This window comes from Pezoporus wallicus, unplaced genomic scaffold (assembly GCF_028554395.1).
Source record: "Pezoporus wallicus isolate ANWC-B61680 ecotype Strahan unplaced genomic scaffold, APGP_CSIRO_Pwel_v1 contig_13243, whole genome shotgun sequence".
Taxonomy (NCBI): domain Eukaryota; kingdom Metazoa; phylum Chordata; class Aves; order Psittaciformes; family Psittacidae; genus Pezoporus; species Pezoporus wallicus.
This window is the reverse complement of record NW_026635036.1, coordinates 1,090,001-1,103,491: the sequence shown is the minus strand read 5'-3', so window position 1 is coordinate 1,103,491 and position 13,491 is coordinate 1,090,001. Positions and strand designations below refer to the sequence as shown.

The 13,491-nt window shown below is 37.6% G+C and overlaps 1 protein-coding gene across 2 annotated transcripts in view; it reads right to left on the bottom strand.

Annotated features, from left to right (window-relative positions):
• Positions 1-13,491, bottom strand: part of ZNF536 (zinc finger protein 536) — a 347,404-nt gene that overhangs the window by 130,448 nt on the left and 203,465 nt on the right. The gene's annotated exons all lie outside the window — the stretch shown is intronic.

The window sequence follows — 13,491 nt, the reverse complement described above, 5'->3', positions numbered from 1 at the left end:
CATGGGCACATCATCAGACCCCTGTGCAAAAGCTTAGCTGTATGGGTTCTCTTGAGGTGGAGAGCACATAGTGAAAATCTGCATGCAGAGGCTTGATTATTTCAACCATGAAATACTGACTAAAAACGTTCTGCCTTTACCCATTTGACATGTAACTAAAGCTGTCAGGAAACATAGTGCAATTTACACAGCATTGCTTTTTAAATGGAAGTGATGGGACATGAGAAAGATTTAAACATTTTGGCTCAAACAAAAACTATTCACACAGTAGCACAGACCCAAATACCCACATCTCTGGAAAAGGTAACACTAACAGGCATTTCATTATTTATTATAAAATGGTCCCTCTAAACTATTTCAGTTAAAGCTGAAAGAAGGGCATAATGCAGTGATTTATACATATATATATATAAATCCTTTTCCTAGTCATGCATGTAATCAAGTTCTTGCTAATTTTTAAAAGGTAATTTCTGATACTTTTCACATCAAATTCTTGTTTAACCTTTTCTGATTGTTCTTAGACTGCAGAGTTGAAGCACAGTATTGAAGTTAGAAATCTAGTAACTGTCATTTTGAATTATTCACAAGTATGTAAAGTAACATACTGCAGAAGTTTATTTTGTCTTTATGAGTCCAGAAACACACATATAGGTTCTAGTTTATAATTCCAGGCTTCCTAAAGAGTTCAGATTTTCCTTTTATTTTTCTCCTCAAAAGTTGCATATAGTTATGTCTCAAGTTGCTTCAGGAAAAAAATAATTCCCGGGTGCAAAAAGATTTTTCTGAAGTGCAAAAACCAGACCGCATGATGATAAACTGCAGGATTTTATTTTGGTTTTCAATAAATACTATATCAGCATTATAGATAAATATATAGATAAAGCTAACAAGCCACTCAGGAGGAATTTACCGACTAAGCCTACTAGTTATGTTTTGCTATATGTCACTCTAAATGATGGCCTGTTATCCATTTGCCTTTTATCTTTCTATCTAGAATATGTGTGGCCCAATAAAAAAAGAATAAATTTGTAAGATAAACAGCTCACTTTGCAGATTTAAGAGTCTAATTTTCACTTTACACAAAATTGAATTTTTTCAAGGCAGTGAGACGATGGAGTTTACTCTAGCACTAATCCCTCTGAAAAAGCAAACTGAAAACAACAATGAAGCAAAGAAAGATGTGGGTGGTCTGAAGAGTTTTCTTTTAGATTTAAGTAGACATACAGTAGATAGCTCCAAAGGCTTTGCTCTAACAGGGGCCTTACCTTGAAGAATTTTTCTTCCCACAGTGTAAGCATTCCTAAGACTTTAAAGCTGGGCTGAGGGGTTTTCTTTTGAATTCCTCTGTCTACAAAGCCCACCGAAGTGCTGGAGGCCATCGCTACCTGAATGAGCTGCTTTACATCTAAGTTCTTTTATTTCGAACAATGAAAAGATACATTCAAGGCTGCCGACTCTCCTCCATCAAATGCCGCCCCAAGCTTCTTACCAGGGGCCCATTTTGGCAAAATTTACCTACTGTCAAGGCACTTAAGTTTAAAATGCACTTAAGTCTCACTGACTGCTACAACAGGAGCATTTATACTGAGCCTCTTAAATCAAAAGGGGGAAAAAAAGGGGGGGAAATGTGACACAGAAAAAGAACAGATAAGCAAGGAAAATGTTGATAAGCAAACTGGTGTATAGAGACTTTGCCAACAGCAGTGTATGGGGGGAATGAAAAATCTTCAGCTCTACCAAACGCTGCTTATCCTAACACCACTAAAGTCCCCCTTCTCCTGTTACTGAGACCCCTTCCTAAGTAGAAACTGGTAGTTCTGTTTCTGTGCAAAACTGCAGTAATGTTTTATTGACCTGCAGAACTAGGATTAGCCCCAGCAAATTAATTTATGATTTACTCGGGATTTGAGCTATGGCTTTTGGGCTGCTCAATTCCGAGGATAAAAGATCAGGAAGGAAGGAGAGAAGTTACTTATCTGACAGCCATTGTGGTTCACTGAGTTATGTGGTCTACATGATATGCAGTACATGCATGTGAGATTAGACTGCTTTTTCTTACTACCTAGTTCCATTATAGGCAGGTCTGCATCTTGAATGTCTTCCTGCCCATCCCTATCTTTCCTGATTTGAGTGCAGGAAATAATAGTACACAGTATAAAATATTGTATAGATGCATACACTAGATGTTAGGCTTCCAAGCTTTGTCTCTGAATTTACTTTAGCAGAGCTTTCCTGTCACATTCTCATGGGACAAATGCAAGTAAACAAAGTTCACTTGAACATCCATATCAGAAGGTGGTGATTAGCTGCATAACCAAAGAGCCAATTTGGCCAAATGTGAGCAAATATATTCACCACATAGACTGAAATGGAAATTAAGCAATCCATAAGATCAGTATTTGAAGGCCTAGCCCTTCTTCAGACAGATGCTTGCTTCTCAGGAGAGGAGGCACAAAAAGCCAGAAATGACACTAAAGTAGCTGGAAAGGAAATTTCCACAGAACCAGATAATCCAAATAAACAATTTTGAGCCAGCAGCAGTTTAAAAGAGAGAAGCACACCAGTGAATCCTTATTTACATCAGGTATCTTACTATGTATCTGAAATGGTCTACCCAGAAATGAGCTACTGCCGTGGCTAGCAGTGCCCTTGACACACAGATGAAGAAGCTACAGAGGCACAATGCCTCTCAAGAAAAGAGAAGACAAACTTAGGTGGATAGTGAATCTGTGTACTCTAAGCAAAAGGTACCTAGCCAACCATAAGAAGAGCAAAAGAAAAAGAATTATTTGAAAATTCCATAGATGTTCTATACCATTGGTCTACCTGTCTGGGATGAGTCTAGTGAACGATTAGAAAAAAAAACATTCTAAAAAGAAACCTGTTTTCAGTTGTTTAGGTAGCAGCACTGACTTCAGTCATGTTAGCAGCCAAACTTTCAAAGGAGCATCTACATGCATGTCCCATAAATTTTATCAGAGTATTTATTTGCTGCGTGTATGTGAAAGTGCAGCAATTCACAAAGAGGTACTTTCATGTTCAAAGGAGCTAAATTGCAGTCCTCGTGCAGACTAAATTATCGATGCTGTCAGTTGGAATTCGTTGACACAAGGATTGCCAAATTAGCCAAAACCAGGCAGTCACATGGAAAAGGTAATCAACTCACAGAATAGGTAATCACACTGTGATGTGTTTGCGCTTGCACATTTTTCAGACATTTTTAAAGAAGCCTTTGAAAATATGGTCGTAAGCCTGTAAAGCTGCACATAATCCCAGGTTTTCATATATTTCTGAAATTCAGAATATTTGTAGTTCTTTAGAACTGCCTGTAATTGCTAAACAAAACATAAAAAACGAGAAGTGGTAGTGACCACATTTACTTTTTTATGATCTATAAACCACCCTGATTAGCCCATTTTCTGGCAGGAAAAATTATATCCTGAATCTAATCTCAAGAATGGTGTTAGAGGATATTCAATGTGTTAATTCTGTCACTGCTGCCACCTTTATGCAAGTATGCCTGGACTTGACCACCTCATTCCCTGCGAAGCAGTACATGATATGCAAAGTTTCTGGGAAAACATGCTTTACTTTTCTTGCCTGTTCCTTAGAAAAAGCTTTAACAATACTGAAAATAGCAGAAAATAGGAGTATAATTAGGGATATAATTAACCCTATTTTTCTAGCTACCTGAAGGAGCTTCAATTACTATGCTTCGATGTAAATGAGAACAGAATCCAGCCCAGTGCTCATAATTTGAAATTAGAATCCTATTAGCAGATGTCACTACACTTTTTTGCTAGTGAAGTTCATGGCTTCAAATGAAAGAGACTAATATTACTAAATATTACAGTTATATTTTAGGCCTCCGGAAAGAGTTACTAATGTCTTAGGTCAGGAGCAACTTGCTGTCTCTATTGTTCCATCAAGGATTTAGGCTTTATAATGGCCATATATGGGAATCTTACACTGTTACTATGGATTGGCAGGGAATTTGTTTAAACAGAGAGCTATTTTAGAAGAGAATTGGAAAGGAGGCCTACTAGTGAGAAAGCAGCATTCACATTGTTTGTATTATTAGAAATAAAGATTATACTGAAGGTTCCAGTGGTAAATAAAAGATACCACTTCTGACATCAGGCTTCTCACTTAGCGCTCTGAACAAACTAAAAGCACAAACTGTCCAGCCTCTGCTACCAGTCACTGCATAAGCAGATTTTAATTCAAAATACAAGCTAAATTAAACAGAATTAAAATTCTCACAATCATTTCTATAAGGTAAGAATTCCGACATTTATAAGCATGCGAATGACAGTCATAGCCAATACCTTGGGCTTCAAGAGAGCTATCTAGGCATTATCTGAAGAACAAGAGAAAGGGAGGCAAAATACTCTAAGCAATTTCTTAGTAACTGGTGGCTGGGTATGGGGCGGGGGGCAGCACACGCACACCTTAAGCCCACACCTGGAGACAGGACACACTTGGAGATAGGTACTTTTTGCACCCCATGGGGACAAAACACTTTGCATGACAATACTGCTTGTATGGAAATATTGGTTGTATCTTAACGCTTTTCACTGTGGTACACATTCTGAGAAACCCACAAGAGGCTGTATATATATATAAACCACAAAGAGACATCAATAGACACATAACCAAAATTAAGCTTTTGTTTATCACAAAATGCTTCTTATCCTCTTTTTTCATTTCAATCAAATTCCCTACAGAGTTTTTGTTTTGGAGTTCTTAGCAGTCTTACTTTTCAAGTTATTCTAAAATTTTAAAACTATTTAAGATAATCAAAGTTCAAACACAGTTTCTGAGTACAACATTTTAGCTGCCTGATTTGTTTGAAGAATTGTATGACCAAAGGACACAGAAATCAGATGTAATACTTAAAACACAGGGTTGGTTACTTGCCATTAATTTACAGAGCTCAGTTTGGACTGAAAAATAAGCATATTGGAGTGAACATTATTTGCATGAGACCTTGTTAACTGAATCTTAAAAAAAAAAAAGAAAAAAGACATCTTAAGCACCTTACAGCATCTTTCATTTAACAGTTGGCAGAAAGAAACTCCCAGATGAACATTGGCCTGTGTCTTTCTCTTTAACCAGCTGAGTGATCCAAGCTTTTAATAAAGCTGTTCCAATTATTGTAAAAGTCATCTAGTACCTTATAGCCACAAATATTGACAGTTTATTGCACAATGCATTCATGACATTTGAAGGTCACATCATACATAATACATACACTTTTATAAAAGTGTCTGGAACAAAGAGATACATGATCAGCAATTACATCTTACCATTTGAGAGTATGAGTTTGTACTTAAAGTGAAATACTACATGAAATGCAAATTGTTAATAAAACACAAAATAGTTCATTTTCTGTATTTATTGTTTTATTAATTGGTGATACTGAGTTCAGTTATACAAAAATCAATGGAATAAGGTCCATGCACCAAGAAGATTCAGTTAAACACCATTATCCTGCAAATCTTCATACATGCATGGGAAAAAAGTAAGCTCAAAACTTTAATCCTGCCACTGTATACCTCCCCAGCCCAACAGAACTCAATGAAACACTTAGATTTGAATAAGGACCAGAGCACATTACTGAAATGCTAGTTTTGAGAAGACTGAATCATAGAAAATTATAAAATGAAACTGAAAAGAGTGCGGAAGATTTTTTTAAATATATGCACATATAGTCATACCAAAATTCTTCATCGTCTTCCAGTGCTCATTCTAAAACCACATGGACATATGGTATATAATTCAAAAGTGTAAATTACAATTTATGCAGTCAGACCTGTGCTCAGTCCTTCACTGCATTCAACTAAAAAACTCAGACATACACAGAGCATGGCCATGAGAGTGCTTGTCTTTGGTTAAATAGTCTTCAGCTTTATGGTATCACTACTAGATCCTGGAACCTCCAACTACCTAATGAGAGCTGAGCTTGCAGCAAATGACCACGGGTACACTACAGAATTCCCTCTAACTCTCTTTTTGCTGGTTTGTTTCAAAATCCTGCTATCTTCATTCCTAAGCTCTTCACATGAAACCCTTCTACCATTCAACTACTTCATTGGGTTTTCAGTAATGCTATTCCTGAATCATGGCTTTGAAATCCCACATCCTTCATTTGAGTGTACAGATCAAAGCACTTCAGATCCCAAATCACTGAGTTTACCAAATGAGGCTCATGAAGTTCTACACTTGTACAATCTTTCCACAGGAAAAGTCGATGCTTTAAAAGAGGATGTGCTTTGTCATTCATCAGAATGATGTGTCTGTTTGCTGTTTTGGATGCAGTGCTAGTTACTCTCAGTTTTGAGCTTCTGTTTGTTCTTGCTTTCTTCAGAAGTGCACATCTGATCTGCCAGAACACCTTATTGTACTTCTGTGCCCAGAACATGTATTTTCATAAGCAAAGCAGATATTTACTCTTTGGATCAGCAATGCCTGGTTTAAATATATACTTATGGATGTTTCCTTGGTATTTTGCCAATGTTGCCATCTATCCTTAAAGTTTACTCTGGAGTTTATTTATATTTCCGACAGCAATGTTAACTTTCAAACCTTCCATGTGACATGGTTTTCTTCTCCTTTTCTTAAAAGAGCTCAGAATATTCTGGATTTTCACCAAATGTTCCCGCCAATTGTGGTCTGTGATTCTCATGTAAGCCTGTTTCACTAGTTTTCTTACCCAAGCCCTTAACTTACCTGTGTTAGTTTTGATCCTGTCACCTAAATTTGAAATGGGCACTTGATTACTGACCAGAGAGGACAAGGTCTTTCCACACTTCATACAGATTGTTTACTGCTTTTGGAGAAAATTCCAGTGGGGAATCTAACCAGAGAAGCTATCCAACTGGACCATCTTTTGGATTTGTATGTGCTATTTGCAGGCAGGTGTTCAGGTACCAGATGGCCTTAAAGCCTATACTACTCAGGTTATAGCAGCTTCTACAGGCTGTCTGCGTCATATTCCCATCTCTGAGATTTGTGGAGTGGCTACCTGGAGCTTGATAAACACTTTTACCTAGCATTGCTCTCCTGATGCCAAGGCTAGATCAGATATCCAATTTGGGAGAGTTGCCTTATAGTCCCTCTTTAATTAAGTACTCCTGATCTCCGACTCCTGGGATGGATTGCTACTGCTGATTAAGCTCCAGAAGTAAGGATCTGTGGAGGCAATTTCATGAGGGACAAAATGAAGTTGCTAGCTAATCAACTAAAATAACCATTAACTGGACTTCTGTGAATGAATATATTGCTTTCTTGCTTCCATGCTTACCATGTGTCTTCCACATGTTAGCACCTCTACATACCTATAGACCAACAGGTAAGGTGTACTTCATTATGAGCTTGTTTCTAAAATAAATATGAAGCAAACAGAACCATTTGGTATAGAGTAGAGACTACCCTGTGAGGAAAATTTAAGATGGTGCCAGTAAACTGTAGGAAAGATGGTGCATCTGGGTGGAAGACACTGGTATTGGATCTATTTTCTCTAGGTTCTTCCCATGTGCCCAACAAGAACCTGTGAGATTTAATGGCAAATTAACACCCAACTCCATGTAGTTTTCAAAATCCATTAATATATTTTAAATTTTTTGAGTATTTGTGTCAAAATATTTAATAACAACACTAGCCAAGTTTCACCCTCAGTTGCTGGGCTTAAGCAAATTGAAAAAACAAGCAAATCATTTTTCAAGTCAGAACCACAGACTTGACTACATGATAAGGAGCTCTTAGGGCATCAGGTATCATTGGACAAGTTTTTACTTACTATTGATTAAGAAAACCCCTTTTCATTATTATTATCAGCATAGAAAGGCTGGTAGCAGGTCATCAGATTTTTTTAAAAAATAAATCATTCTAATAAAGAAAAATGCAAATTATTTTAAATGTCACAAAAACGTCTTTCTGTAGATGCCAGTAAGAAAGAAACCAATAATAGACTCAGTCTCATAAAACCAACTGTACAGGTGACTAAAGTACTGATTTCCCCCTCAATAAAATGAGAAAGAATTAAAGACTGTCATTCCATTTGCAGATTACTGATTACAGAGGTGCTGACAGCGTCTCCAAAATGTGAATAATGTCACGGTGTGTGTTACAACATTTAGACACTTTTCCAGTATCTCTGTTTTCTTACCTTTTACTTTCCAGTGCTGCTTTCATACTAAATGACTGCTTTGAGCTAATACAAATACCTCTGTAAATATTTTTTCTCCCTTTTAACTTCTTCAGTACACGCCAGTTCAGTATAACTTCTAACTTCTTTCCCCATTTCACAAAAATGTACATGAGAAAATACTTGTGAGCAACTCTGAACTGCTGAATCTATTTTACTATCACCCTTTTTTCTATAAATAAAAAATGTTAATGAGTTTTGCTATAATGGAAAAAATATTGATTAAATTAATTACTTCAAATCTTGAGAAGGGATCCTTTAACTGTTCAGTATGGGGTTTTATCCTCATTGTTTTAACAGTGTATTGTGGGCATGCTGAGACCACGATGTCTTCAAACATGATATTATATGAATAGGCTCATTGATTTTTTTACACTAATGATGTATCTGAAAAAGTCAACCTCTATCTATGTTTTGTAAAATAGCCTTAAATTACACTATGCTATAATATGCTGTTTGTCGGCTACATAAATATTAAATGCTGCCTATGGAGCTGATATATCAGCAAATCAGCTTCCCTTCTCTACTACAAAAATATTATTTTTTTTTCATCTAAACTGTGACGGTAAAAAAAAAAAAAAGAGAGAAAAAAATACTATTTTGGACTCTTTCCTCTGATTTAGCTGAGCTTGTGGCAGTAACTGGTTTAGGCATAGGCTTCAGTATGCTGGAATGATCCTGAAACTAATTTTGCATGTGTTGGAGTTGGACTGTGGCCATGCACGTCAGTATGCTGGAACAGAGTTATCTAAATCCTGAGCCTTATTTTACATGTGCTGGTGTTGGACTGTGGCCCTGCAATCTTTTAGGTCTCCATCTGTAGCTATCAAAGCCAGGGTGTGCCCAGCCACTTGCTACTGCTCGCTCCTTCCCTTCCACAGGAAAGCTACAGGCTCACAACCACCCTCCTACACATTGGTGTGACTGGGAGCTCTTTGGAGTGCTCTAAACCTTCCTCTAAAGCCTCTTTGCTGCCATGGTCACTGGCTTTTTGCAGCACATTACACTTCTCATATCACTATAATCCTAGATAGTTATCAAGTCCCAGATTGGTGATGAGAAATATCAACCTTTGGACAGATGTTCCCTCAGATTAAGTGAGGTTGGCCAAAAGGATTTGAAGTCCAGACAGTCTACTCAGAAGCTAGGAGCTGTCTTCTTCTGGGAAGGGGACAAGATAAGATCAGGTACCTGAAGGCCATGTTCCTCTAAAAATAAAAGAAACGCTGGCTTGTGCACAGATCTGGAACACCAACACAGAAGCAGTAACCATGCTGAGCAGCGCAAGGGTGTCTGTTCAAAGTACTTATGCCCCTAAGATGAACTGTTAACCTCAAGAGACATACAGGCTGATGGTAACACAGTACAGTTTTCGCAAGCCTTCTTCCACTTGTTTACAGTTCCTCCACATTAATTTACCAGCAAATACATATTTTAACCCATAAGGAGCATGCATAAAATTAGGAGATAATTCAGACTAAATTATTTGCAGGCACATTTCTCCCAGAAATTAATGACATTTTGTCTCTATGGAGCCAAACTGAGGAAACAACTTCACACTAAGGTCAAAATTAGACACTTGAATAGAGATCCACATTCTTCTGTGACTGGACAAACACAAGTTAGCTGTCTGCCCCATAGACAGAGGAAGTCTTGTTTTTGAAGATGGAGTGTTGTTCCATCTCTTAACTTATTAGCAATGCACTTTCTTCAGACTCCAGTGGTAAAAGAAATTCAACATCCAGGTAGTCTGCATGCACGGAAGCACCTTTTGTTTAATAAATAATTCAACCGTGTATTCCTTTTTAATTTAAAAATGGCCTGACTGAACAGTCAACAGAGTGAACTGAAGTCGGCAAAATACAGTGTTGAAAAATTAAAAAGTGTATTCAAGGCCATATCCATTTGCTTCACTTCTCATTTACAGGGGAGACAGGCTATGCTGAAGTTCTAGCTTGTTTCTTCTTCTTTTAAATTATACAGTCACATGATGCTCAATTGGCTTTGAAAGCTGCCTTGCCCTGGAATTAGTCTGTCTCTGTTATCATCACAGCAGGTGCTGCTCCTCTACCTCATGAACGTCATCAGAAATTCAGCCAAAATGTTCTCATGAGCTCCTCTGCCATGCCCATGAGGTCCAGGTTTAACTATTGACCAACTCAGAAAACAGAAATTCTGTAAAACAGTCTGGAAAAATTCAGATCATCCTCTGAAAGATGGTCCCATATGTTACGACCTGTATGGTAAGGTACAGGAAACACATCTGACTGCAAAAATCTGCAATGAATGATGCAATGAAATCCATCCCAGGACTGAATTTGTAACACACTATTGTATGCTTATAAATACTTGGAGTCAGTCAAGTGCATCTGGTGCTGACTGATCCTCTTGAACACAGTCAAAAGCATATAGAACTATCTTAAGTATGAATTCACAGACTGAGTTTCTGTAAAACAAAATTTTTAGCTGTAAGCAGCCAGGAAAAAAAAGTGAATAGACTCTTACCCTTAACCTTTTGCACCATGACTTTTAAAATAATTTTTTAATCTTAGAACAGCCAGTAAGGAAAAAAGTAAATGCTGTGGCTCCTTATTTCAGATTCCTTTCCCTCAGAAATTCTAAACCAGCAGCAGGTAATTAATGCCTCCCTAACAAAACACAATCTTTTAGTCTCCACTCTGCTGAGTGTTTGACTCCCATCACTGTGAATGGCTTTACAACATATTGCACCATTTCTAATCAGCATCTTCAGAAGCAATGACCACTCTGTAACCATCATGCAGCAATTACCAACATGAAATTACCAGCTTGTAATGCCCATGTGACACTGAATGCTGACAGAAGGACACCTTATCACAGAAAGGTAAGATATGCAGGACAGAAGATCTTTACAGTGAAGGAGAATAGGGGAAACCTTACAAAGCCACAATGACTTTAAAGGAAATGACTCAACAATAGCATGTCCTTTAAAGTGGACACACTTATTTAAAAAGCATCATCTTATAGCCAGAGGATGACAAACATAAGTTGCGCTTGGAAGAAACAGAATTTTCACAAGCACATATTGAATAATTCCACAACATATGGACAAAGACCAGCTTTTCACAAAATCTTCGCTATTCTGAACAGTAGTAAAATTACCTGCAGTGTATAGGATATAAACACTAACCAGACTGGCTAAACACTTTGTATAGATAGGAAACTTTCAACACCTTGCTCTGTTGTGACAAAACAATCCATGATTTATACGCACAAAATAAATCCCTGAATCTGACAAAATCTGGAAAAAAAAGCCCAAAACACATCAGGATAACTGTAGAGAGTCTTAATTCTGGCCAATTGCTAGTTTAAGCTGAGACACTACACAGTAAGTACCATCTCAGTGAATAGACTAATATAAACTCTTGAATGCAGGCTACTGCATTTGTGAAGACACGTTTCCATGCCTTTTCAGGATGGTACTAGTGGGAGCTACTCCAATAACCTCACAAGCCAAGACAGAATTTGGTACATAACAAACTGGCTTGCAACAAGTAACATTTGAAAGCTGTCTACAGTGGGACAGGCCAACCTAACAAAGTAACGTATGGGATTGAGAAAAGGTGAATGGCTATATAAACTGGTCAAATGAAATTGAAACTGAAACAATTCCAACAATTTCACGAGTGCTGGTTCTTTTCTGGCTACAGATTCTGTGATATCCCACCTACAGATATGCAGCCCAGTCACAAGGATCATGCCTACTTGTGTCAAAGAGGGATCCTTTTGACTACTGGGCAGTAGAGCTTGCTAAAAAGTGCTGAAATATTTTAATAAAGGGTGGACAACCAAAACCCATCACTGCTTAATAGTCAGTAACTCCATACTGCTGTCATACCAACTTTTATCATAAAACTGCAGGAGAGTAGCATTTTGTATTTAAAATAAACAGTAACAGGAAGCTGCAACTTTGGAAAGGCAGCTTGGATACGAGACAGTACCAGCTGATGGGTGTTGTATGTGTATCAGTGGAACTGTATTCCAATAAAGAACTTCTGAATAGGCAGCATCACCTGCAGTACTGCTCCAGTGAATGCTGCTCACCAAACAGTGTTGTACTCCCTTCTCTGTATTCCAGGGTTCTTTTCAATTAATATTTGTTTTAGTTACATTGAATCACTGCTCATTTACTAAGACATTATTTGATTTTTTTTAGTTTTTTTAAGAGATTCCTTTCTTTGTGGATACACTTTCACTGCAGTTTTTTTGAAGTATGAGAGTAAACATGCAGTCCCTATGATGGCAATTTCCATTCATATTTTGACAACTAAATGTTGCAATGTTACTTGAAACTCCTGCCTCTTACCTTTCAATTTTTCTTTAGGGAAAAACAGCACAGAAATATATTCTGTCATCTATTTGAAAAGATACAGATATAATCCACCTCTGATGATTGTAATTTTTTGGAATTAAGACTGTGATCCAAAACAGCAGTATGATCTACATTTTAACCACATAATAAAGGAAATCAAACATAATGATTCTCCACATATTCGTATTTATTCTGATAATGCTTTGCAAGACTTCTGGATGAGAATGCTTTACATCAGTAAGCGTTATTGAAAATATTCCCTGAAAAATATGCATCATATGACCATAGTCAAAGCAGAATTATAGACAGGAGATGGTATGCATCCAGATCATTCTTTGCTTTTCATCTATGATGCAGAAGTTGCTAGTCGTCAAATGTTTTAAATATCTGAAGGTCTTCTGATGGCAGATAACCAGCAACATGAGATCAGTTAGTAGTAGCTTGCTGCCAATATCATAGGCAAAATCACTGCCTCTGTCATTATCAGGGACTTTAGTTGGCATGGTCATTTGAGGGAGCAAGGACATACCAACCCCTCCTACCAGAACAGGGTGTCCCAGGGATGTGGTGGAAGCACACTGACAGCACAGAAACTGAGGGCAGTCATGTAGGATTCCTCCCAGAGACCAGGCCCTTTGCATCTTCCGACACAGGGTGCCACAGTTCACCTGCAGTTTTAGAAAAAATTCAGCGGATCTGACTGTTCTCTGAAACATGCAAAGGCACCAAAGCTTTCTTTTGACACAGAACTTCATTAACTTGCACTACCGGATCCTCCCCAAAAACCAGAAGGAAGTTCTGTAGAAGTTCAGTTCTCTTACTAACATTATCTGCTGCATTTTTGGTACTGTAATTACTGGTTACTGGTGTCAAGCAGACAATCTGGTCACCCTGAGGAATGGAAATCTCTAGGGGCAGTGGTTTTGCTTAA